Source organism: Somniosus microcephalus, unplaced genomic scaffold (assembly GCF_052327205.1).
Source record: "Somniosus microcephalus isolate GS21.2 unplaced genomic scaffold, FLI_Smic_1.0 scaffold449, whole genome shotgun sequence".
NCBI classification, from domain to species: domain Eukaryota; kingdom Metazoa; phylum Chordata; class Chondrichthyes; order Squaliformes; family Somniosidae; genus Somniosus; species Somniosus microcephalus.
The window spans coordinates 1-24,993 of record NW_028225636.1 but is presented as its reverse complement, the minus strand read 5'-3'; the positions used below and the strand labels follow the sequence as shown (position 1 = coordinate 24,993).

Sequence of the window (24,993 nt, the reverse complement as noted above, 5' to 3'; positions counted from 1 at the left end):
AGCACTCTCTCAGTACTGGCCCTCCCACAATACAGCGCTCCCTCAGTACTGCTCCTCCGACAGTGCGGCGCTCCCTCAGTACTGACCCTCCTACAATGTTGCGCTCCTTCAGTACTGCCCCTCCGACAGTGCAGTGCTCCATCAGCACTGCCCCTCCGACAGTGCAGTGCTCCCTCAGTACTGCCCCTCCGACAGTGTGGCGCTCCCCAGTACTGCCCCTCCGACAGTGCAGACCTCCCTCAGTACTGCCCCTCCCACAGTGTAGCGCTCCCTCAGTACTGCCCCTCCGAAAGTGCAGCGCTCCCTCAGTACTGCCTCTCCGACAGTGCAGCGCTCCCTCAGTACTGACCCTCCTACAATGTTGCGCTCCTTCAGTACTGCCCCTCCGACAGTGCAGCGCTCCCTCAATATTGCCCCTCCGACAGTGCAGCGCTCCTTTAGTACTGACCCTCCTACAATGTTGCGCTCCTTTAGTACTGCCCCTCCCACAATACAGCGCTCCCTCAGTACTGCCCCTCCGACAGTGCGGCGCTCCCTCAGTACTGACCCTCCTACAATATTGCGCTCCTTCAGTACTGCCCCTCCGACAGTGCAGCGCTCCTTTAGTACTGACCCTCCCTCAGTTCAGCACTCCCTCAGTACTGCCCCTGCCACAATACAGCGCTCCCTCAGTATTGCCCCTCCGACAGTGCGGCGCTCCCTCAGTACTGCCCCACCGAAAGTGCAGCGCTGCCACAGTATTGATCCTCCGACAGTGCAGCACTCCGGCAGTATTGCCCCTCCGACAGTGCAGCGATACTTCCGTACTGCCCATCCAACAGTGCAGCGCTCGCTCAGTACTGCCCCTCCGACAGTGCAGGGCTTCCTCAGTACTGTCCCTCCTACAATGCGGTGCTCCCTCAGTACTGCCCCTCCGACAGTGCAGCGCTCCCTCAATATTGCTCTGCCGACAGTGCAGCGCTCCCTCAGTACTGCCCCTCCCACAGTGCAGCGCTCCCTCAGTACTGCCCCTCCCACAGTGCAGCGCTCCCTCAGTACTGCCCCTCCCACAATACGGCGCTTCCTCAGTACTGCCCCTCCGACACTGGTGCGCTCCCTCAGTACTGCCCCTCCGACAGTGCGGCGCTCCCTCAGTCCTGAACCTCCGACAGTGCAGCGCTCCCTCACTACTGCCCCTCCCACAATACGGCGCTCCCTCAGTACTGACCCTCCGACAGTTGTGCGCTCCCTCAATGCTGCCCATCCGACAGTGCAGCGCTCCCTTAGTTCTGCCCCTCCGACAGTGCAGCGCTCCCTCAGTACTGCCCCTCCGACAGTGCGGCGATCCCTCAATGCTGCACCTCCGACAGTGCAGCGCTCCCTCAGTTCTGCCGCTCCGATAGTGCAGCGCTCCCTCAGTACTGCCCCTCCGACAGTGCGGCGATCCCTCAGTACTGCCCCTCCGACAGTGCAGCGCTCCCTCCGTACTGCCCCTTTGACAATGCAGCGCTCCCTCAGTACTGCCCGATGACAGTGCAGCGCTCCCTCAGTACTGACCCTCCAACATTGCAGCGCTCCCTCAATACTGCCCCCCCACAATGCTGCACTCCCTCAGTACTGCCCCTCCGGCAGTGTGGCGTTCCCTCAGTACTGCCCCTCCGAAAGTGCGGCGTTCCCTCAGTACTGCCCCTCCCACAAGGTGGTGCTCCCTCAGTACTGACCCTCCGACAGTGCAGCGCTCCCTCAGTATTGATCCTCCGACAGTGAAGCACTCCCTTGATATTGCCCCTCCCACAATGCGACGCTCCCTCAATAGTGTTCCTCCCACAATACGGCACTCTCTCAGTATTGCCCCTCCGACAGTGCAGCACTCCCGCAGTGTTGCCTCATCCGACAGTGCAGCGATACTTCCGTACTGCCCCTCCAACAGTGCTGCGCTCCCTCAGTACTTTCCTTTCGACAGTGCGGCGCTCCCTCAGTACTGCCCCTCCGACACTGCTGTGCTCCCTCAGTACTGCCCCTCCGACAGTGCGGCGCTACCTCAGTACTGCCCCTCCCACAATACGGCCCTCCCTCAGTCCTGCCCCTCCGACAGAGGTGCGGTCCCTCAATACTGCCTCTCCGACAGTGCAACTCTCCCTCAGTACTGCCCCTCCGACAGTGTGGCGCTCCCTCAGTACTGACCCTCCGACAGTGCGGCGCTCCCTCAGTACTGTCCTTCCGACAGTGCGGCACTCCCTCAGTAATGCCCCTCCGACAGTGCGGCGCCCCCTCAGTACTGACCCTCCGACAGTGCAGTGCTCCCTCAGTACTGCCCCTCCGATAGTGTGGCGCTGCCCAGTACTGCCCCTCCGACCGTGCAGACCTCCCTCAGTACTGCCCCTCCCACAGTGTAGTGCTCCCTCAGAATTGACCCTCCGACAGTGCAGCGCTCCCTCAGCACTGCCCCTCCGACAGTGCAGTGCTCCCTCAGTACTGCCCCTCCGACAGTGCAGCGCTCCTTTAGTACTGACCCTCCCACAGTGCAGCACTCCCTCAGTACTGCCCCTCCCACAATACAGCGCTCCCTCAGTACTGCCCCTCCGACAGTGCAGCGCTCCCTCAGTACTGCCCCTCCGACAGTGCAGCGCTCCCTCAGTACTGCCCCTCCGACAGTGCAGCACTTCCTCAGTACTGCCCCTCCGACAGTGCAGCGCTCCATTAGTACTGTCCCTCCCACAGTGCAGCACTCCCTTAGTACTGCCCCTCCCACAATACAGCGCTCCCTCAGTACTGCCCCTCCGACAGTGCGGCGCTCCCTCAGTACTGCCCCTCTGACAGTGCAGTGCTCCTTCAGTACTGCCTCTCCGACAGTGCAGCGCTCCCTCAGTACTGCCCCTCCAACAGTGCAGCGCTCCCTCAGTACTGCCCCTCCGACAGTGCAGCGCTCCGTCAGTACTGCCCCTCCGACAGTGCAGTGCTCCCTCAGTACTGCCCCTCTGACAGTGCAGTGCTCTCTCAGTACTGCCCCTCTGACAGTGCAGTGCTCTCTCAGTACTGCCCCCCCCACAATGCCGCGCTCCGTCAGTACTGCCCCTCCGACAGTGCGGCGTTCTCTCAGTACTGCCCCTCCGACAGTGCAGCGCTCCCTCAGTACTGACCCACCGACAGTGCAGCGCTCCCTCAGCATTGATCCTCCGACAGTGCAGCACTCCCTCAGTACTGACCCTCCCACAATGCGATGCTCCCTCAATACCGCTCCTCCCAAAATGCGGCACTCCCTCAGTACTGCCCCTCCGACAGTGCAGCACTCCCTCAATATTGCCCCGCCGACAGTGCAGCGCTCCCTCAGTACTGCCCCTCCCACAGTGTAGCGTTCCCTCAGTACTGACCCTCGACAGTGCAGTGCTCCATCAATACTGCCCCTTTGACAGTGTAGTGCTCCCTCAGTACTGCCACTCTGACAGTGCAGTGCTCTCTCAGTACTGCCACCCCCACAATGCCGCACTCCGTCAGTACTGCCCCTCCGACAGTGTGGCATTCTCTCAGTACTGCCCCTCGGACAGTGCGGCGCTCCCTCAGTACTGAACCACCGACAGTGCAGCGCTCCCTCAGCATTGATCCTCCGACAGTGCAGCACTCCCTCAGTACTGCCCCTCCCACAGTGCGACGCTCCCTCAATACTGCTCCTCCAACAATGCGGCACTCTCTCAGTATTGCCCCTCCGACAGTGCAGCACTCCCACAGTATTGCCCCTCCGACAGTGCAGCGATACATCCGTACTACCCCTCCAACAGTGCAGCGCTCCCTCAGTACTGCCCCACCGACAGTGCAGGGCTTCCTCAGTACTGCCCCTCCGACAATGCGGCGCTCCCTCAATACTGCCCCCTCTGACAGTGCAGCGCTCCCTCAGTACAGTCCTTCTGACAGTGCGGCGCTCCCTCAGTACTGCCCCTCCCACAATATGGTGCTCCCTCAGTACTGCCACTCCGACAGTGGTGCGCTCCCTCAGTACTGCCTCTCCGACAGTGCAGCGCTCCCTCAGTACTGCCCCTCTGACAGTGCGGCGCTCCCTCAGTACTGACCCTCCGACAGTGCGGTGCTCCCTCAGTACTGTCCCCCCGACAGTGCGGCATTCCCTCAGTAATGCCCCTCTGACAGTGCGGCTCTCCCTCAGTACTGCCCCTCCAAAAGTGCAGCGCTCCCTCAGTACTGCCCCTCCGACAGTGCGGCGCTCCCTCAGTACTGCCTCCGACGACAGTGCAGTTTTCCCTCAGTAATGCCACCTGTGACAGTGCAGCACCCCATCAGTGCTGACCCTCCGACAGTGCAGCCCTCCCTCAGTACTGTCCCTCCGACAGTGCAGTGCTCCATCAGTACTGCCCCTCCGACAGTGCAGTGCTCCCTCAGTACTGCCCCTCCGACAGTGTGGCGCTCCCCAGTACTGCCCCTCCGACAGTGCAGACCTCCCTCAGTACTGCCCCTCCCACAGTGTAGCGCTCCCTCAGTACTGCCCCTCCGAAAGTGCAGCGCTCCCTCAGTACTGCCCCTCCGACAGTGCAGCGCTCCCTCAGTACTGCCCCTCCCACAGTGTAGCGCTCCCTCAGTACTGACCCTCGACAGTGCAGTGCTCCATCAGTACTGCCCCTTTGACAGTGTAGTGCTCCCTCAGTGCTGCCCGATGACAGTTCAGCGCTCCCTCATTTCTGCCCCTCCCACAGTGCAGCGCTCCCTCAGTACTGCCCCTCCGACAGTGCAGCGCTCCTTTAGTACTGACCATCCCACAGTGCAGCACTCCCTCAGTACTGCCCCTCCCACAATACAGCGCTCCCTCAGTACTGCTCCTCCGACAGTGCGGCGCTCCCTCAGTACCGACCCTCCTACAATGTTGCGCTCCTTCAGTACTGCCCCTCCGACAGTGCAGTGCTCCATCAGTACTGCCCCTCCGACAGTGCAGTGCTCCCTCAGTACTGCCACTCCGACAGTGTGGCGCTCCCCAGTACTGCCCCTCCGACAGTGCAGACCTCCCTCAGTACTGCCCCTCCCACAGTGTAGCGCTCCCTCAGTACTGCCCCTCCGAAAGTGCAGCGCTCCCTCAGTACTGCCCCTCCGACAGTGCAGCGCTCCCTCAATATTGCCCCGCCGACAGTGCAGCGCTCCTTTAGTACTGACCCTCCCACAGTGCAGCACTCCCTCAGTACTGCCCCTCCCACAATACAGCGCTCCCTCAGTACTGCCCCTCCGACAGTGCGGCGCTCCTTTAATACTGACCCTCCCTCAGTTCAGCACTCCCTCAGTACTGCCCCTGCCACAATACAGCGCTCCCTCAGTATTGCCCCTCCGACAGTGCGGCGCTCCCTCAGTACTGCCCCACCGAAAGTGCAGCGCTGCCACAGTATTGATCCTCCGACAGTGCAGCACTCCGGCAGTATTGCCCCTCCGACAGTGCAGCGATACTTCCGTACTGCCCATCCAACAGTGCAGCGCTCGCTCAGTACTGCCCCTCCGACAGTGCAGGGCTTCCTCAGTACTGTCCCTCCTACAATGCGGTGCTCCCTCAGTACTGCCACCTCTGACAGTGCAGCGCTCCCTCAGTACTGCCCCTCCGACAGTGCAGTGCTCCCTCAATATTGCCCCACCGACAGTGCAGCGCTCCCTCAGTACTGCCCCTCCCACAGTGCAGCGCTCCCTCAGTACTGCCCCTCCCACAGTGCAGCGCTCCCTCAGTACTGCCCCTCCCACAATACGGCGCTTCCTCAGTACTGCCCCTCCGACACTGGTGCGCTCCCTCAGTACTGCCCCTCCGACAGTGCGGCGCTCCCTCAGTCCTGAACCTCCGACAGTGCAGCGCTCCCTCAGTACTGCCCCTCCCACAATACGGCGCTCCCTCAGTACTGACCCTCCGACAGTTGTGAGCTCCCTCAATGCTGCCCATCCGACAGTGCAGCGCTCCCTCAGTTCTGCCCCTCCGACAGTGCAGCGCTCCCTCAGTACTGCCTCTCCGACAGTGCGGCGATCCCTCAATGCTGCACCTCCGACAGTGCAGCGCTCCCTCAGTTCTGCCCCTCCGATAGTGCAGCGCTCCCTCAGTACTGCCCCTCCGACAGTGCGGCGATCCCTCAGTACTGCCCCTCCGACAGTGCAGCGCTCCCTCCATACTGCCCCTTTGACAGTGCAGCGCTCCCTCAGTACTGCCCGATGACAGTGCAGCGCTCCCTCAGTACTGACCCTCCAACATTGCAGCGCTCCCTCAATACTGTCCCCCCACAATGCTTCACTCCCTCAGTACTGCCCCTCCGGCAGTGTGGCGTTCCCTCAGTACTGCCCCTCCGAAAGTGCGGCGTTCCCTCAGTACTGCCCCTCCCACAAGGTGGTGCTCCCTCAGTACTGACCCTCCGACAGTGCAGCGCTCCCTCAGTATTGATCCTCCGACAGTGAAGCACTCCCTTGATATTGCCCCTCCCACAATGCGACGCTCCCTCAATAGTGCTCCTCCCACAATACGGCACTCTCTCAGTATTGCCCCTCCGACAGTGCAGCACTCCCGCAGTGTTGCCTCATCCGACAGTGCAGCGATACGTCCGTACTGCCCCTCCAACAGTGCTGCGCTCCCTCAGTACTTTCCTTTCGACAGTGCGGCGCTCCCCCAGTACTGCCCCTCCGACACTGCTGTGCTCCCTCAGTACTGCCCCTCCGACAGTGCGGCGCTACCTCAGTACTGCCCCTCCCACAATACGGCCCTCCCTCAGTTCTGCCCCTCCGACAGAGGTGCGCTCCCTCAGTACTGCCTCTCCGACAGTGCAACTCTCCCTCAGTACTGCCCCTCCGACAGTGTGGCGCTCCCTCAGTACTGACCCTCCCACAATGCGACGCTCCCTCAATAGTGCTCCTCCCACAATACGGCAATCTCTCAGTATTGCCCCTCCGACAGTGCAGCACTCCCGCAGTGTTGCCTCATCCGACAGTGCAGCGATACGTCCGTACTGCCCCTCCAACAGTGCTGCGCTCCCTCAGTACTTTCCTTTCGACAGTGCGGCGCTCCCCCAGTACTGCCCCTCCGACACTGCTGTGCTCCCTCAGTACTGCCCCTCCAACAGTGCGGCGCTACCTCAGCACTGCCCCTCCCACAATACGGCCCTCCCTCAGTTCTGCCCCTCCGACAGAGGTGCGCTCCCTCAGTACTGCCTCTCCGACAGTGCAACTCTCCCTCAGTACTGCCCCTCCGACAGTGTGGCGCTCCCTCAGTACTGACCCTCCCACAATGCGACACTCCCTCAATAGTGCTCCTCCCACAATACGGCAATCTCTCAGTATTGCCCCTCCGACAGTGCAGCACTCCCGCAGTGTTGCCTCATCCGACAGTGCAGCGATACTTCCGTACTGCCCCTCCAACAGTGCTGCGCTCCCTCAGTACTTTCCTTTCGACAGTGCGGCGCTCCCTCAGTACTGCCCCTCCGACACTGCTGTGCTCCCTCAGTACTGCCCCTCCGACAGTGCGGCGCTACCTCAGTACTGCCCCTCCCACAATACGGCCCTCCCTCAGTTCTGCCCCTCCGACAGAGGTGCGCTCCCTCAGTACTGCCTCTCCGACAGTGCAACTCTCCCTCAGTACTGCCCCTCCGACAGTGTGGCGCTCCCTCAGTACTGACCCTCCGACAGTGCGGCGCTCCCTCAGTACTGTCCTTCTGACAGTGCGGCACTCCCTCAGTAATGCCCCTCCGACAGTGCGGCGCCCCCTCAGTACTGACCCTCTGACAGTGCAGCCATCCCTCAGTACTGCCCCTCCGACAGTGCAGTGCTCCCTCAGTACTGCCCCTCCGATAGTGTGGCGCTGCCCAGTACTGCCCCTCCGACCGTGCAGACCTCCCTCAGTACTGCCCCTCCCACAGTGTAGTGCTCCCTCAGAACTGACCCTCCGACAGTGCAGCGCTCCCTCAGTACTGCCCCTCCGACAGTGCAGTGCTCCCTCAGTACTGCCCCTCCGACAGTGCAGCGCTCCCTCAGTACTGCCCCTCTGACAGTGCAGCGCTCCTTTAGTACTGACCCTCCCACAGTGCAGCACTCCCTCAGTACTGCCCCTCCCACAATACAGCGCGCCCTCAGTACTGCCCCTCCGACAGTGCGGCGCTCCCTCAGTACTGACCCTTCTACAATGTTGCGCTCCTTCAGTACTGCCCCTCCGACAGTGCAGCGCTCCCTCAGTACTGCCCCTCCGACAGTGCAGCACTTCCTCAGTACTGCCCCTCCGACAGTGCAGCGCTCCATTAGTACTGTCCCTCCCACAGTGCAGCACTCCCTCAGTACTGCCCCTCCCACAACACAGCGCTCCCTCAGTACTGCCCCTCCGACAGTGCGGCGCTCCCTCAGTACTGCCCCTTTGACAGTGCAGTGCTCCTTCAGTACTGCCTCTCCGACAGTGCAGCGCTCCCTCAGTACTGCCCCTCCAACAGTGCAGCGCTCCCTCAGTACTGCCCCTCCGACAGTGCAGCGCTCCGTCAGTACTGCCCCTCCGACAGTGCAGTGCTCCCTCAGTACTGCCCCTCTGACAGTGCAGTGCTCTCTCAGTACTGCCTCTCTGACAGTGCAGTGCTCTCTCAGTACTGCCCCCCCCACAATGCCGCGCTCCGTCAGTACTGCCCCTCCGACAGTGCGGCGTTCTCTCAGTACTGCCCCTCCGACAGTGCAGCGCTCCCTCAGTACTGACCCACCGACAGTGCAGCGCTCCCTCAGCATTGATCCTCCGACAGTGCAGCACTCCTCAGTACTGACCCTCCCACAATGCGATGCTCCCTCAGTACCGCTCCTCCCAAAATGCGGCACTCTCTCCGTATTGCCCCTCCGATAGTGCAGCACTCCCTCAGTACTGCCCCACCGACAGTGCAGCGCTCCCTCAGTACTGCCCCTCCGACAGTGCAGCGCTCCCTCAGTACTGCCCCTCCGACAGTGCAGCGCTCCCTCAATATTGCCCCACCGACAGTGCAGCGCTCCCTCAGTACTGACCCTCCCACAATACAGCGCTCTCTCAGTACTGCCCCTCCAACAGTGCGGCGCTCCCTCAGTACTGACCCTCCTACAATGTTGCGCTCCTTCAGTACTGCCCCTCCGACAGTGCAGCGCTCCCTCAGTACTGCCCCTCCGACAGTGCAGTGCTCCCTCAGTACTGCCACTCTGACAGTGCAGTGCTCTCTCAGTACTGCCACCCCCACAATGCCGCACTCCGTCAGTACTGCCCCTCCGACAGTGTGGCATTCTCTCAGTACTGCCCCTCCGACAGTGCAGCACTCCCTCAGTACTGCCCCTCCCACAGTGCGACGCTCCCTCAATACTGCTCCTCCAACAATGCGGCACTCTCTCAGTATTGACCCTCCGACAGTGCAGCACTCCCACAGTATTGCCCCTCCGACAGTGCAGCGATACATCCGTACTACCCCTCCAACAGTGCAGCGCTCCCTCAGTACTGCCCCTCCGACAATGCGGCGCTCCCTCAATACTGCCCCCTCTGACAGTGCAGCGCTCCCTCAGTACAGTCCTTCCGACAGTGCGGCGCTCCCTCAGTACTGCCCCTCCCACAATATGGCGCTCCCTCAGTACTGCCCCTCCGACAGTGGTGCGCTCCCTCAGTACTGCCTCTCCGACAGTGCAGCGCTCCCTCAGTACTGCCCCTCTGACAGTGCGGCGCTCCCTCAGTACTGACCCTCCGACAGTGCGGCGCTCCCTCAGTACTGTCCCCCCGACAGTGCGGCATTCCCTCAGTAATGCCCCTCCAACAGTGCGGCTCTCCCTCAGTACTGCCCCTCCAACAGTGCAGCGCTCCCTCAGTACTGCCCCTCCGACAGTGCGGCGCTCCCTCAGTACTGCCTCCGACGACAGTGCAGTTTTCCCTCAGTAATGCCACCTGTGACAGTGCAGCACCCCCTCAGTGCTGACCCTCCGACAGTGCAGCCCTCCCTCAGTACTGCCCCTCTGACAGTGCGGCGCTCCCTCAGTACTGCTCCTCTGACAGTGCAGCCCTCCCTCAGTACTGTCCCTCCGACAGTGCGGCGCTCCCCCAGTACTGCCCCTCCGACAGTGCAGCGCTCCCTCAGTACTGCCCCTCTGACAGTGCAGCCCTCCCTCAGTACTGCCCCTCTGACAGTGCAGCGCTCCCTCAGTACTGCCCCTCTGACAGTGCTGCGCTCCCTCAGTACTGACACTCCGACAGTGCGGCGCTCCCTCAGTACTGACACTCCGACAGTGCTGCGCTCCCTCAGTACTGACACTCCGACAGTGCGGCGCTCCCTCAGTACTGACACTCCGACAGTGCAGCGCTCCCTCAGTACTGTCCCTCCAACAGTGCTGCACTCCTCCGTGTATGAGGGTTTCAGCAGCGGATGAGCTGAAGCAGGGGCCGAGACGGGCGATATTACGGAGGTGGAAATAGGCGGTCTTAGTTATACCACAGATATGTGGTCGCAAGCTCATTTCAGGGTCAAAAAAAGGTTCCGAACAGTCTGGTTCAGCCTCAGACAGATGTTCGGGAGAGGGCTGGATTGAGTGGCTACGGAACGGAGTTTGTGGCGGGAACCGTAAACAATCCGGCGGTCTTCCCAATATTTAATTGGAGAAATTTTTTGCTCATCCAGAACTGGTGTCGAACAGTCTGACAATTTTGAGACCGCGGAGGGATTCCATTGGATATACGGCACAGAAACAGGCCATTCGGCCCAACCAGTCCATGCCGGTGTTTATGCTCCACTCGAGCCTCCTCCCGTCTTTCCTCATCTAAATCTATCAGCATAACCCTCGATTCCCTTCTCCCTCATATGCTTGTCTAGCCTCCCCTTAAATGCATCGATACTATTCGCTTCAGCCACTCCCTGTGGCAGCGAGTTCCACATTCTCACCACTCTCTGGGTAAAGAAGTTTCTTCTGAATTCCCTATTGGATTTCTTGGTGACTATCTTATATTGAGGCCTCTAGTTATGCTCTTCCCCACAAGTGGAAACATTCTCTCTGTATCCACTCTATCAACATTTTTCATAATTTTAAAGCCCTCTATTAGGTCACCCCTCAGCCTTCTGTTTTCAAGAGAAAAGAGACCCAGCCTGTTCATCCTTTCCTGATATGTATACCCTCGCATTTCTGGTATCATCCTTGTAAATCTTCTCTGCACCCTCTCCAGTGCCTCTATATCCTTTTTATAATATGGCGACCAGAACTGTACGTAGTACTGCAAGTGTGGTCTAACCAAGGTTCGATACAGGTTTAGCATAACTTCACTACTTTTCAATTCTATACCTCGAGAAATAAACCCTAGTGCTTGGTTTGCTTTTTTTATGGCCTTGCTAACCTGTGTCGCAACTTTTAGTGATTTGTGTATTTGTACTCCGAGATCCCTTTGTTCCTCTACCCCACCGAGACTCGCACCCTCCAAGTGATAAGTGACCTCCCCATTCTTCCTACCAAAATGTGATACCTCACATTTATCTGTGTTGAACTTCATTTGCCAATTATATGCCCATTCTGCAAGTTTATTAATGTCCTCCTGTAATTTGTTGCCGTCCTCCTTAGTATTGACTGTCTCCCCCAATTTGGTGTCATCCGCAAATTTAGAAATTGTGTTTTTGAACCCGAAGTCTAAATCCTTGAGCGAAGAGGTAGTGAGGTAGAGCTGGGTGTCGTCAGCGTACATGTGGAAACTGACGCTGTGTTTTCAGATGATGTCACCGAGGGGCAGCATTTAGATGAGAGGTAGGAGGGGCCCAAGGATAGATCCTTGGGGGACACCAGAGGTAATGATGCGGGAGCGGGAAGAGAAGCTGTTGTAGGTGATTCTCTGGCTACGATTAGATACCTGGGACACGCACTGGCTGCACCACGGAGGACGGGATGGACGAGACGGGACGGAGAGAAGAGAAATTCAGATGGATTGGCCTTCACAATGTATAAACATGAAAGATATGAGGGGAAAGGGTCGGACCCCTTGAGGGAGGGGCTCCAACACTCAAGAAGCTCGACACCATCCAGGACAAAGCAGCCCGCTTGATTGGCACCCCATCCACCACCTTAAACATTCACTCCCTCCACCACCAGCGTACCGTGGCTGCAGTGTGTACCATCTACAAGATGCACTGCAGCAACTCGCCAAGGCTTCTTCGGCAGCACCTCCCAAACCCGCGACCTCTTCCACCTAGAGGGACAAGGGCAGCAGGCGCATGGGAACACCACCGCCTCCAAGTTCCCCTCCAGGTCACACACCATCCTGACTTGGAAATATATCAGCCGATCCTTCATCGTCGCTGGGTCAAAATCTTTCACCACACGGACTGCAGCGGTTCAAGAAGGCGGCTCACCACCACCTTCTCAAGGGCAACTAGGGATGGGCAATAAATGCCAGCTGGCCTTGCCAGCGACGCCCACATCATATAAACGAATTAAAATCTGTATGTTTAGACAAAGAACTCGACATTAGGGGTACCTAGGCACCTAAAATATATATGGTTATGCGAATGAAATTGTGACGCAAATAATAGTGTTTATATGATTTGTATTCAAGCTAGAGACAAGTAAAGATACCTTGGCATGGACCTAGATGATAAAGTTCGTACGGGCGGCTGAAATTCTAGACAATAGCAAAATACTGCGGATGCTGGAAATCCGAAATAACAACAGAAAACGCTGGAAAAACTCAGCAGGTCAGGCAGCATCGGTGGCGAGAGAAACAGAGTTAACGTTTCAGGTCGAAGACCCTTCGTCAGAACTGAGAAAAAAAGCAGGAAATGAAACAGATTAAACAGATCATCTTCCGATTCGGCACTTTGCAGCCTTCCGGACTCAATATCGAGTTCAACAATTACAGATCATAACCTCGGCCCCTATTACATTTTTACTTATATTTTTTTCCACCCCTTTGTTTTGGGTCTTTCCTTCCCCCCCCCCCTTTCCTTTTGTTTCTCTCTCCCACATGGCAACTGTCTCCCATTCTGCCAGTACACTTCACACCTACTCTGAGCCGTCTTTTGTCTCCACTTGTCCTATTACCATCTCGTCTGGTTTTGAATACCTCTTAATGTCCCTTCACTTCTTTTGTTCTTTCCTTTCCAGTTTGAAAAAGGGTTGGACCCGAAACGTCGACTCTAATTTCTCTCCACGGATGTTGCCTGGCCTGCTGAGTTTTTCCAGCATTTTCTGTTGTTATTTCGGATTTCCAGCATCCGCAGTATTTTACTATCGGATTAAAAAGCAAGTTTGGGGGGGCTGGGAAATGGGGGAGGGGAGGGAATGAAAGAACAAAAGGGAAGGTCAGTGATAGGATAGAAAGCAGGAGAGATAAAGAGACATTAAGAGATCTTGAAGGCAAGAGGTGGTGGTGATGGGACAGGTAAAGGGACAAAGGATGGCTCTGGATGAAGTGTGAATGGTCCTGGCAGAATAAAGGACAGCTGCCACGTGGGAGGGATCTGAAATTGTGGATTAAAAAAAAGGGTTAATGTACCTTGTTTTAAGGGGAACCTCAATAGGTTAAATGGTCCTGTCCATATTCTACCCCAGGCCCAACCCTAAAGAGCCCTCAGCTCAGACAGTGGAGCGGAGGGCTCCAGAGGGTGGATCCATGCGGTCTTCGGTCGAACACGCTTGCGCATTTCAGGAAGAGCACGGAATAGAAACATAGAAGATAGGAGCAGGAGTCGGCCATTCGGCCCCTCGAGCCTGCTCCGCCATTCAATGAGATCATGGCTGATCATCCAAACTCAGTACCCTGTCCCTGCCTTCTCCCCATATCCCTTGATCCCTTTAGCCTTAAGAAATATATCGAACTCCTTCTTGAATATATTTAATGAATTAGCCTCAACTGTCTTCTGTGGTAGAGAATTCCATAGGTTCACCACTCTCTGGGTGAAGAAATTCCTCATCTCATTCCTAAATGGCTTACCCCTTATCCTTGGACTGTGACCCCTGGTTCTGGACTCCCCGGCCATCAGGAACATCCTTCCTGCATCTAGTCTGTCCAGTCCTGTTAGAATTTTATAAGTTTCAATGAGATCCCCTCTCATTCTTCTAAACTCCAGCGAGTGGAAGCCCAATCGACCCAATCTCTCCTCATACGTCATTCCTGCCATCCCAGGGATCAGTCTGGTGAATCTTCGCTGCACTCCTTCCATGGCAAGTACATCCTTCCTCAGATAAGGCGACCAAAACTGCACACAATACTCAAGGTGCGGTCTCACCAAGGCCCTGTACAGCTGCAGCAGAATAAGGAGAGTTCTTCATGCACGCCAGCCGTCTGGCCAATCGGGTCCTGTACCAGCTGCTTGTCACGGTCGTATGTTTTTGCTGTATAACTAGTGTGTTATATTCCGTCGGCAGTGGGGAAAGAGTTAAACCGACGTCGCTGGCAGGTTCACTGAATGGTGTAAGGAAGTTAGGGACTAACATGAAAGACCACATCCATAAAGAAACGGTCAAGATAAGCTGACCTTTGAAAGCTGGACAAAGCAATTAAATGCAGACAGAGTGTCTGGAATTTCAGCTGCCCGTAAGAACTTTGGCCCAGAACTTCGGGTCCCCACGGGTGAGTACGCGCTGGGCACTCATCCGTAGGCCCAACGGAAGTGCCGCTTTCGTGCATGCACTGCGCACGCGCAGGAAACCGGAACTTCCGTTCCCTTAAAGGAAGGGGTTCAGAGGTCGAACGCGTGCGCCGGAAGGCAGCGCGTGCGCCTGGAACTTCCATTTTTTTTCCAGGTAAGTCCTGCTTTTAACAAGGTAAGTGGTGAATCAAGTAAAATTAAAACATTTTTTCCACAGGTTTATTATTTTTAAATACTTTAAAGAAAGCTAAGTTTATTTTTAGCCCCGTTAGAAAATTTAATTAATTTTTACAAAAATTAAAATTGTTTAAAAGTTATTTTATGTAATTCATAGTTATTTTAAAAATGTGAATTAAAAAAAATGTATTTGAAGTTTTAGTTATGTTTTGGGGCTGAATTGTATTCATAGATTTGACAGGTCTTCCTGTCAAATCTATGAATAGAGATTCCCTACTACCATTGGCTCTCCATGGCCCACGTGATCCCAGGGGACGCTTCGAACTTAACTGCGCCCCTGGGATACACAAGCACTGTGCGCCGGCAGTTGGAGCAGGCCTAGGATCGGAATCCCACGCGGGCCCACAGCACAACGCCCGGGGGGGTAAGGTAAGTGCAGGTCGGAGGCTTGCACCCGCGGGAAGCCCCCGACCCGAATTTCTGGGCCTTTATCATCTAGGTCCATTCCAAGGTATCTTTTAATCAGCATTCAAGCAGTTTGAGTGAGTAATTAAGGAGGCAGCTTACATATGTTTACATTAAGATTTGTAAGCTGCATGCGGGCCAAGATCCAAGCAGGTGTCAGGAATGAGTTGTGCAGGAGTCTGTCATGTGTATTTTAATGTGACCATTAAATAGGTGCACCAACGTCAGTGTTCTCGCTCAGGCCAACATCCCCAGCATCGAAGCTCTAACCACGCTCGATCAGCTCCGATGGACGGGTCACATTGTCCGCATGCCCGATACGAGACTCCCAAAACAAGCGCTCTACTCGGAGCTCCAGCACGGCAAGAGAGCCCCAGGTGGGCCGAGGAAACGCTTCAAGGACACCCTCAAAGCCTCCTTGAAAAAGTGCAACATCCCCACCGACACCTGGGAATCCCTGGCCCAAGACCACACAAAGTGGAGGAGAAGCATCCGGGAAGACGCCGAACACCTCGAGTCTCTTCGCTGGGAGCAAGCGGAAGCCAAGCGCAAGGAGCGCAAGTCAACCCAAGCACCCCACCCACCCGCCCCTTCAACCACCGTCTGCCCCACCTGTGACAGAGATTGTCGGTCCCGCATCGGACTCATCAGTCACCTGAGGACTCATTTTTAATGTGGAAGCAAGTGATCCTGGGTTCTGCCTAAGAGAGAGAAAGATTTTAATGTATAAAAATGTAGTGATTGCTGTGGCAACTTGGAAAAGTTTGGCTAAGACAGAGCAGACCGTCTCCCCACCGGTGTAATAAAGAAAACTTGATTATCGATCTAAAACCTTGTGCTGAGTGTTGGTTTAAAATACTCAACACGTCTTAAACTCCGATTAAACACAATATGCTCACCATATTGGTTTGCACGTGATCCTGATTATTTGAAAGCCCAGAGATAAGTTAATCTCTGAAGGGACGCCGCACTGTGAGAGGGTCAGTACTGAGGGAGCGCTGCACTGTCGGAGGGGCAGTACTGAGGGAGCGCCGCACTGTGAGAGGGTCAGTACTGAGGGAGCGCTGCACTGTGAGAGGGTCAGTACTGAGGGAGCGCTGCACTGTCGGAGGGGCAGTACTGAGGGAGCGCCGCACTGTCGGAGGGACAGTACTGAGGGAGCACTGCACTGTCGGAGGGGTAGTACTGAGTGAGCGCCGCACTGTCGGAGGGGCAGTACTGAGTGAGCGCCGCACTGTCGGAGGGACAGTACTGAGTGAGCGCCGCACTGTCAGAGGAACAGTACTGAGGGAGCGCTGCACTGTCGGAGGAACAGTACTGAGGGAGCGGTGCACTGTCGGAGGGGCAGTACTGAGGGAGCGCCGCACTGTCGGAGGGGCAGTACTGAGGAAGCGCCGCACTGTGAGAGGGTCAGTACTGAGGGAGCGCTGCACTGTCGGAGGGACAGTACTGAGTGAGCGCCGCACTGTCAGAGGGACAGTACTGAGGGAGCGCCGCACTGTCGGAGGTGCAGTACTGAGGGAGCGCTGCACTGTCGGAGGGGCAGTACTGAGTGAGCGCCGCACTGTCGGAGGGGTAGTACTGAGTGAGCGCCGCACTGTCGGAGGGGCAGTACTGAGTGAGCGCCGCACTGTCGGAGGGACAGTACTGAGTGAGCGCCGCACTGTCAGAGGAACAGTACTGAGGGAGCGCTGCACTGTCGGAGGAACAGTACTGAGGGAGCGGTGCACTGTCGGAGGGGCAGTACTGAGGGAGCGCCGCACTGTCGGAGGGGCAGTACTGAGGAAGCGCCGCACTGTGAGAGGGTCAGTACTGAGGGAGCGCTGCACTGTCGGAGGGACAGTACTGAGTGAGCGCCGCACTGTCGGAGGAACAGTACTGAGGGAGCGGTGCACTGTCGGAGGGGCAGTACTGAGGGAGCGCCGCACTGTCGGAGGGGCAGTACTGAGGAAGCGCCGCACTGTGAGAGGGTCAGTACTGAGGGAGCGCTGCACTGTCGGAGGGACAGTACTGAGTGAGCGCCGCACTGTCAGAGGGACAGTACTGAGGGAGCGCCGCACTGTCGGAGGTGCAGTACTGAGGGAGCGCTGCACTGTCGGAGGGGCAGTACTGAGTGAGCGCCGCACTGTCGGAGGGGTAGTACTGAGTGAGCGCCGCACTGTCGGAGGGGCAGTACTGAGTGAGCGCCGCACTGTCGGAGGGACAGTACTGAGTGAGCGCCGCACTGTCAGAGGAACAGTACTGAGGGAGCGCTGCACTGTCGGAGGAACAGTACTGAGGGAGCGGTGCACTGTCGGAGGGGCAGTACTGAGGGAGCGCCGCACTGTCGGAGGGGCAGTACTGAGGAAGCGCCGCACTGTGAGAGGGTCAGTACTGAGGGAGCGCTGCACTGTCGGAGGGACAGTACTGAGTGAGCGCCGCACTGTCAGAGGGACAGTACTGAGGGAGCGCCGCACTGTCGGAGGTGCAGTACTGAGGGAGCGCTGCACTGTCGGAGGGGCAGTACTGAGTGAGCGCCGCACTGTCGGAGGGGCAGTACTGAGGGAGCGCTGCACTGTCGGAGGGGCAGTACTGAGTGAGCGCCGCACTGTCGGAGGGACAGTACTGAGGGAGCGCTGCACTGTCGGAGGGACAGTACTGAGGGAGCGCTGCACTGTCGGAGGGGGCTGTACTGAGGGAGCGCTGTACTGAGGGAGCGCTGCACTGTCGGAGGGGCAGTACTGAGTGAGCGCCGCACTGTCGGAGGAACAGTACTGAGGGAGCGGTGCACTGTTGGAGGGACAGTACTGAGGGAGCGCTGCACTGTCGGAGGGACAGTACTGAGGGAGCGCTGCACTGTCGGAGGGGGCTGTACTGAGGGAGCGCTGTACTGAGGGAGCGCTGCACTGTCGGAGAGGCAGTACTGAGGAAGCACTGCACTGTCGGAGGGGCAGTACTGAGGGAGCGCTGCACTGTTGGAGGGGCAGTACAGAGGGAACGCTGCACGGTCGGAGGGGCAGTACTGAGGGAGCGCCGCACGGTCGGAGGGGCAGTACTGAGGGAGCGCCGCACTGTCAGAGGGGCGGTACTGAGGGAGCGCTGCACTGTCGGAGGGGCAGTACTGAGGGAGCGCCGCACTGTCAGAGGGGCAGTACTGAGGGAGTGCTGCACTGTCGGAGGGGCAGTACTGAGGGAGCGCCGCAGTGTCGGGAGGGGCAGTACTGAGGGAGCGCTTCACTGTCGGGAGGGGCAGTACAGAAGAAAAATCACAACTGAAGCACGGAGATTGGAGTGTCGGGGAGCCTGAGGAAACAAGCTGACCGTGGAAATTCGGAGGGAAGGCCCGTAATCAGAGCGGAGCAAACACCACGAGCGGAAGCATAATGACTCACTTTATTGCAACGGGTGGACTGTTTTTATTGAAACAAGGTGTCACTGGATGACTCGCGCATTCTTGACTCAATTCCAAAGCCTGAGGTGAGGAAGCTGGTGAACCGGGCCGGCCGCTGTTTAGTCGTCTGCCGTGATGCTCACTACTCAGCCTCGCTGTCCTCCGTCCCCCACCCTCGAGAGACGGCGCTCCCAACTCCATAAATCAAGCAGAACGTCACAGGGAGCAACATCCTGTGGGCTACGATTGGTGGGTTCCAGGCGATCGAACGACACCCTCCCGTCCCGCCAAACCTGGCGTCGTCCTCTTCAGACCCGCCCGGCCCCCACTCCCGGGGGGAAGGAGGGGGTCAGGAAACGGGCCTCAGCCTTCGGAGAACAGGCGATAGGCGGCCAGCAGCTCGGGGTCGCTGAACTGCGGCACAAGGTTTATCCGCAGAATCTCGCTGAATCCTTCGCTGAGGGCCGGTACCACGTATCGCTTCCTGTGAGGGAGGGCAGGGGGCGGGGGAGAGAGAGGACAGAGGGGGGGGGAGAGGGGAGGAGAGGAGAGAGTGGGGTGGAGGGGAGAGAGGGGAAGGAGAGGAGAGAGGGGAGGAGGGGCGAGAGGGGAGAGAGGGGGGTGGGGAGAAAAAAAACACGAGTGAAGATTTAAAATGGGGGCTGTAAAACTGACCGAGTACAGATTCACTTGACCTCCCCTCGGCCCCCCGCCCCAATGACCCCCTTTCGAGGGCTGGATTACAAAAGGGGGGGAAGTTGTGCTCCAGTTGTCTAAAGCTCCACCTGGAGTCACTGTGTTCAGTTCTGGGCACCGTCCCTCAGGGAGGCTGTATTGGTTCTTGGAGGGGCCGCAGCACAGGTTCACCAGACTCATACCAGGGCTAAAAGGCTTAAATGCTGAGGACAGGTTGCACAGACTAGGCTGGTATTCCCTCGAGTCTAGAAGATTAAGGGGTGATCTGATCGAGGGGTTTGAAGATGATTTCTGAAAACCAATCCATCTCGCATTGACATCTCCTCTTTCTGCCCCTGTCTGGCGTGTACTAGGTTGAAATGTGAAATAAGGTGTTAGCTGTGGCTCAGTGGGTCACACACGCTCTCACTCGCCTCCGAGTCAGAAGGTTGTGGGTTCAAGTCCCACTCCAGGGACTTGAGCACAAAAATCTAGGCTGACACTCCCAGTGCAGTGCTGAGGGAGTGCCGCACTGTCGGAGGGAGGGGCAGTACTGAGGGAGCGCCGCACTGTCGGAGGGAGGGGCAGTACTGAGGCAGCACCGCACTGTCGGAGGGGCAGTGCTGAGGGAGCGCTGCACTGTCGGAGGGGCAGTACTGTGGGAGTGCTGCACTGTCGGAGGGGCAGTACTGAGGGAGCACCGCACTGTCGGAGGGGCAGTACTGAGGGAGCGCTGCACTGTCGGAGGGGCAGTACTGTGGGAGTGCTGCACTGTCGGAGGGGCAGTACTGAGGGAGCACCGCACTGTCGGAGGGGCAGTACTGAGGGAGCGCTGCACTGTCGGAGGGTCAGTACTGAGGGAGCGCCGCACTGTCGGAGGGTCAGTACTGAGGGAGCGCCGCACTGTTGGAGGAGCAGTGCTGAGGGAGTGCCGCACTGTCGGAGGGGGCAGTACTGAGGAAGCGCCGCACTGTCGGAGGGGGCAGTACTGAGGGAGTGCCGCACTGTTGGAGGGGGCAGTACTGAGGGAGCGCTGCACTATCGGAAGGGCAATACTGAGGGAGCGCCGCACTGTCGGAGGGGCAGTACTGAGGGAGCACTGCACTGTCGGAGGGGCAGTACTGAGGGAGCGCCGCACTGTCGGAGGGGCAGTACTGAGGGAGCACTGCACTGTCGGAGGGTCAGTACTGAGGGAGCGCTGCACTGTCGGAAGGGCAGTACTGAGGGACCGCTGCACTGTCGGACGTGCCATGTTTCATATGAATCATTAAACAAAGGCCCTCGTCTGTCCTCTCAGGTAGACGTAAGCGATCCCATGGCCACTTATCCAGGCAAGGAGAGTATTCCATCGCACTCCTGACTTGTGCCTTGTAGATGGTGGAAAGGCTTTGGGGAGTCAGGAGGTGAGACACTCGCTGCAGAATACCCAGCCTCTGACCTGCTCTTGTTGCCACAGTATTGAAGTGGCTGGTCCAGTTACGTTTCTGGTCAATGGTGACCCCCAGGATGTTGATGGTGGGGAATTTGGCGATGGTAATACCGTTGAATGTCATGGGAGTTGGATAAGATTTCTCTTGTTGATGCTGGCCATTGCCTGACACTTCTGTGGTGCGAATGTTACCTGCCACTTAACAGTCCGAGCCTGAATGTCATCCAGGTCTTGTTGCATGCGGGCATGGACTGCTTCATTATCTGAGGAGTTGTGAATGGTGCTGAACACTGTGCAGTCATCAGCGAACATCCCCATTTCTGACCTTATGTTGGAAGGAAGGTCATTGATGAAGCAGCTGAAGGTGGTTGGGCCTAGGACACTGCCCTGAGGAACTCCTGCAGCGATGTCCTGGGGCTGTGATGATTAACCTTCAACCACCTTCCTTTGTGCTAGGTATGACTCCAGCCAGTGGAGCGTTTTCCCCATGATTCCCATTGACTTCAGTTTTACTAGGGCTCCTTGATGCCAGACTCGGTCAAATGCTGCCTTGATGTCAAGGGCAGTCACTCTCACCTCACCTCTGGAATTCAGCTCCTTTGTCCATGTTTGGACCAAGGCTGTAATGAGGTCGGGAGCCGAGTGGTCCTGGTGGAACCCAAACCTGTTGAGCATTTGTGCGATTGTTCACAGTAACTTTCGAGCTGCCAAGACGTTGCTTTGGCGAACTTAGAATATAACTTCAGAATATGGCAGGCTAGCAATACTGTGGCAACAAGAGCGGGTCAGAGGCTGGGTATTCTGCGGCGAGTGTCTCACCTCCTGACTCCCCAAAGCCTTTCCACCATCTACAAGGCACAAGTCAGGAGTGTGATGGAACACTCTCCACTTACCTGGATGAGTGCAGCTCCAACAACACTCAACAAGCTCGACACCATCCAGGACAAAGCAGCCCGCTTGATTGGCACCCCATCCACCACCTTAAACATTCCCTCCCTCCACCACCGGCGTACCGTGGCTGCAGTGTGTACCATCTACAAGATGCACTGCAGCAACTCGCCAAGGCTTCTTCGGCAGCACCTCCCAAACCCGCGACCTCTCCCACCTAGAAGGACAAGGGCAGCAGGCGCACGGGAACACCACCACCTCCAAGTTCCCCTCCAAGTCACACACCATCCTGACTTGGAAATATACCGGCCGATCCTTCATCGTCGCTGGGTCAAAATCCTGGAACTCCCTCCCTAACAGCACTGTGGGAGAACCTTCACCACACGGACTGCAGCGGTTCAAGGCGGCGGCTCAACACCACCTTCTCAAGGGCAACTGGGGATGGGCAATAAATGCTGGCCTTGCCAGCGACGCCCACATCACAGGAATGAATATTTTAAAAAAAAATTGACACCAAGCCACATAAGAGGAAATTAGGGCACACTTTAGGAAGGATGTGAAGGCCCTTGAGAGGGTGCAGAGGAGATTTACCAGAATGGTTCCGGGGTTGGGGGATCTTCGCTACAAGGACAGGTTGGAGAAGCTGGATTTGTTTTCATTAGAGCAAAGGAGGTTGAGGGGTGATTTGATCGAGGTGTACAAGATTATGACGGGTCTGGATAGGCTAGACGGGGAAAGGCTGTTCCCACTAGTTGATGGTACAAGGACTAGGGGACACAGATTTAAACATAGAAACATAGAAGATAGGAGCAGGAGTAGACCATTCGGCCCCTCGAGCCTGCTCCGCCATTCAATGAGATCATGGCTGATCATCCAGATTCAGTGCCCTGTCCCTGCCTTCTCCCCATATCCCTTGATCCCTTTAGCCTTAAGAAATATATCCAACTCTTTCTTGAATATATTTAATGAATTGGCCTCAACTGCCTTGTGTGGTAGAGAATTCCACAGGTTCACCACTCTCTGGGTGAAGAAATTCCTCCTCATCTCTATCCTAAATGGCTTACCCCTTATCCTTAGACTGTGACCCCTGGTTCTGGATTAAGGTTTTGGGCAAGAGATACAGGGGGGATGTGAGGAAAAACTTTTTTACACAGCAAGTGGTGAGGACCTGGAACTCGCTGCCGACGGAAGTGGTGGAAGCGGAGACACTCAATGTTTTCAAGGGGAGACTGGATAGACACTTGAGGGAAATAAACTTGCAGGGCTACGGGGATAGAGCGGGGGAAGGGGACTGACTGGATTGCACTACAGAGAGCCGGCACGGACTCGATGGGCCGATTGACTTCCTTCTGTGCCGTTATGACTCTCTGGGGTCCCGTGAATGAATAAAAAAGGGCAATTTTTCACAAGCGTACAGTAGGGAAAAAGGTAACTTTAAAACGAGGCTTTGAAAACTACGGTCTCAGTAATAGCGTGCGTGAATGCTTTCGGTTGGCTGTCGAAATAAAAATGTCTGCTTGGTGGGGGCGGGAAGGAAGGAAACCTGCTGTCGTTTACACAGTCGAGGCCTACATGTGACTCCCGTCTCCACACGCACTCTCAACATGGGGGGGGGGGGGGGGGGTCGGCCCTGAACTTCCCTCTCTGAAGGGGCCCCCACAGTTGTAATGACCACTAACGGTTCGGGAAGGAGTCCGAACGACCAGCATCTTCTCAAGGGGCAACTAGGGGTTGGCAATAAATGCCAGCCTTCATTCTCAGGATGTGTGTGTGGGGGGGGGGCGCCGCTGGCGAGGCCTGGTGTTTATCGTCCCTGTCCCTGGTTGTGCCCCTGGAGAAGGCGGCGGTGGCGGTGGGCCTTCTGGAACCGCTGAAGTCCCGCGTGATGAAGGTGCTCCCACCATGGCTGTTGTGTCGGGAGGCCCAGGGTTGCCACCCAGCGACCGTGGGTTAATCCCCAAAACGCTGGAGACTTACCGGCAGCTGTTCATCACCATGTCATTGACGGAAACATGGCCCAGGCCTGTGTAGGTCATCTCACGGAACTGGGAGGAGGGGGAGAGAGAGAGAGAGAGAGAGAGAGAAGTCACCATCGACCGCTCAGAGCAAGAGCCCATCGCCTTATTCCGCCGTCTCATAGAAACATAGAAGATAGGAGCAGGAGTAGGCCATTCGGCCCCGAGCCTGCTCCGCCATTCAATGAGATCATGGCTGATCATCCAAATTCAGTACCCGGTACCTGCTTTCTCCCCATATCCCTTGATCCCTTTAGCCTTAAGAAATATATCCAACTACTTCTTGAATATATTTAATGAACTGGCCTCCACTGCCTTCTGTGGTAGAGAATTCCACAGGTTCACCACTCTCTGGGTGAAGAAATTCCTCCTCATCTCTGTCCTAAATGACTTACCCCTTATCCTTAGACTGTGACCCCTGGTTCTGGGCTCCCCGGCCATCTGGAACATTCTTCCTGCATCCAGTCTGTCCAGTCCTGTTAGAATTTTATAAGTTTCAATGAGATCCCCTCTCATTCTTCTAAACTCCAGCGAGTACAAGCCCAAGCGACCCAATCTCTCCTCATACGTCATTCCTGCCATCCCAGGTATCAGCCTGGTGAATCTTCGCTGCACTCCCTCCATGGCAAGAACATCCTTCCTCAGATAAGGCGACCAAAACTGCACACAATACTCAAGGTGCGGTCTCACCAAGGCCCTGTACAACTGCAGCAAGACATCCTTGTTCCTGTACTCAAACCCTCTCGCTACGAAGGCCAACATACCATTTGCCTTCTTAACCGCCTGCTGCACCTGCATGCTTACCTTCAGCGACTGGTGCACAAGGACACCCAGGTCTCGTTGCACTTCCCCTTCTCCCAATCTATAGCCATTCAGATAATAATCTGCCTTCCTGTTTTTGACACCAAAGTGGATAACCTCGCATTTATCCACGTTATATTGCATCTGCCATGCTTCTGACCAATCACCCAACCTGTCCAAATCATCCTGGAGTTTCTCGGCATCCTCCTCACAGCACACACGCCCACCCAGCTTTGTGTCGTCTGCAAACTTGGAGATATTACATCTAGTTCCCTCGTCTAGATCATTAATATATATTGTGAATAGCTGGGGTCCAAGGACCGATCCCTGCGGTACCCCACTAGTCACTGCCTGCCACTCGGAAAAAGACCCGTTTATTCCAACTCTTTGCTTTCTGTCTGCCAACCAGTTCTCTATCCAAGACAGTACCTTGCCCCCAATCCCATGTGCCTTAACTTTACACGCTAATCTCTTATGCGGGACCTTATCGAAAGCCTTTTGAAAGTCCAAATACACCACATCCACTGGTTCTCCCTTATCTATTTTACCAGTTACATCCTCAAAAAATTCCAGTAGATTAGTCAAACACGATTTACCTTTTGTAAATCCATGTTGACTTTGTCCGATCCTGTCAGTTTTCTAAGT

General features: G+C 56.6%; 1 long non-coding RNA gene across 1 annotated transcript; it reads right to left on the bottom strand.

The window, feature by feature from the left end:
• Positions 1–18,541: 18,541 nt before the first annotated feature.
• On the bottom strand, positions 18,542–24,593 carry LOC147081745 (uncharacterized). The gene is made up of 2 exons (XR_015076458.1): positions 23,510–24,593; positions 18,542–19,024 (listed from the first exon to the last, which is right to left on the bottom strand). It is a non-coding gene; the product is annotated as an uncharacterized LOC147081745 (long non-coding RNA).
• Positions 24,594–24,993: the final 400 nt, after the last annotated feature.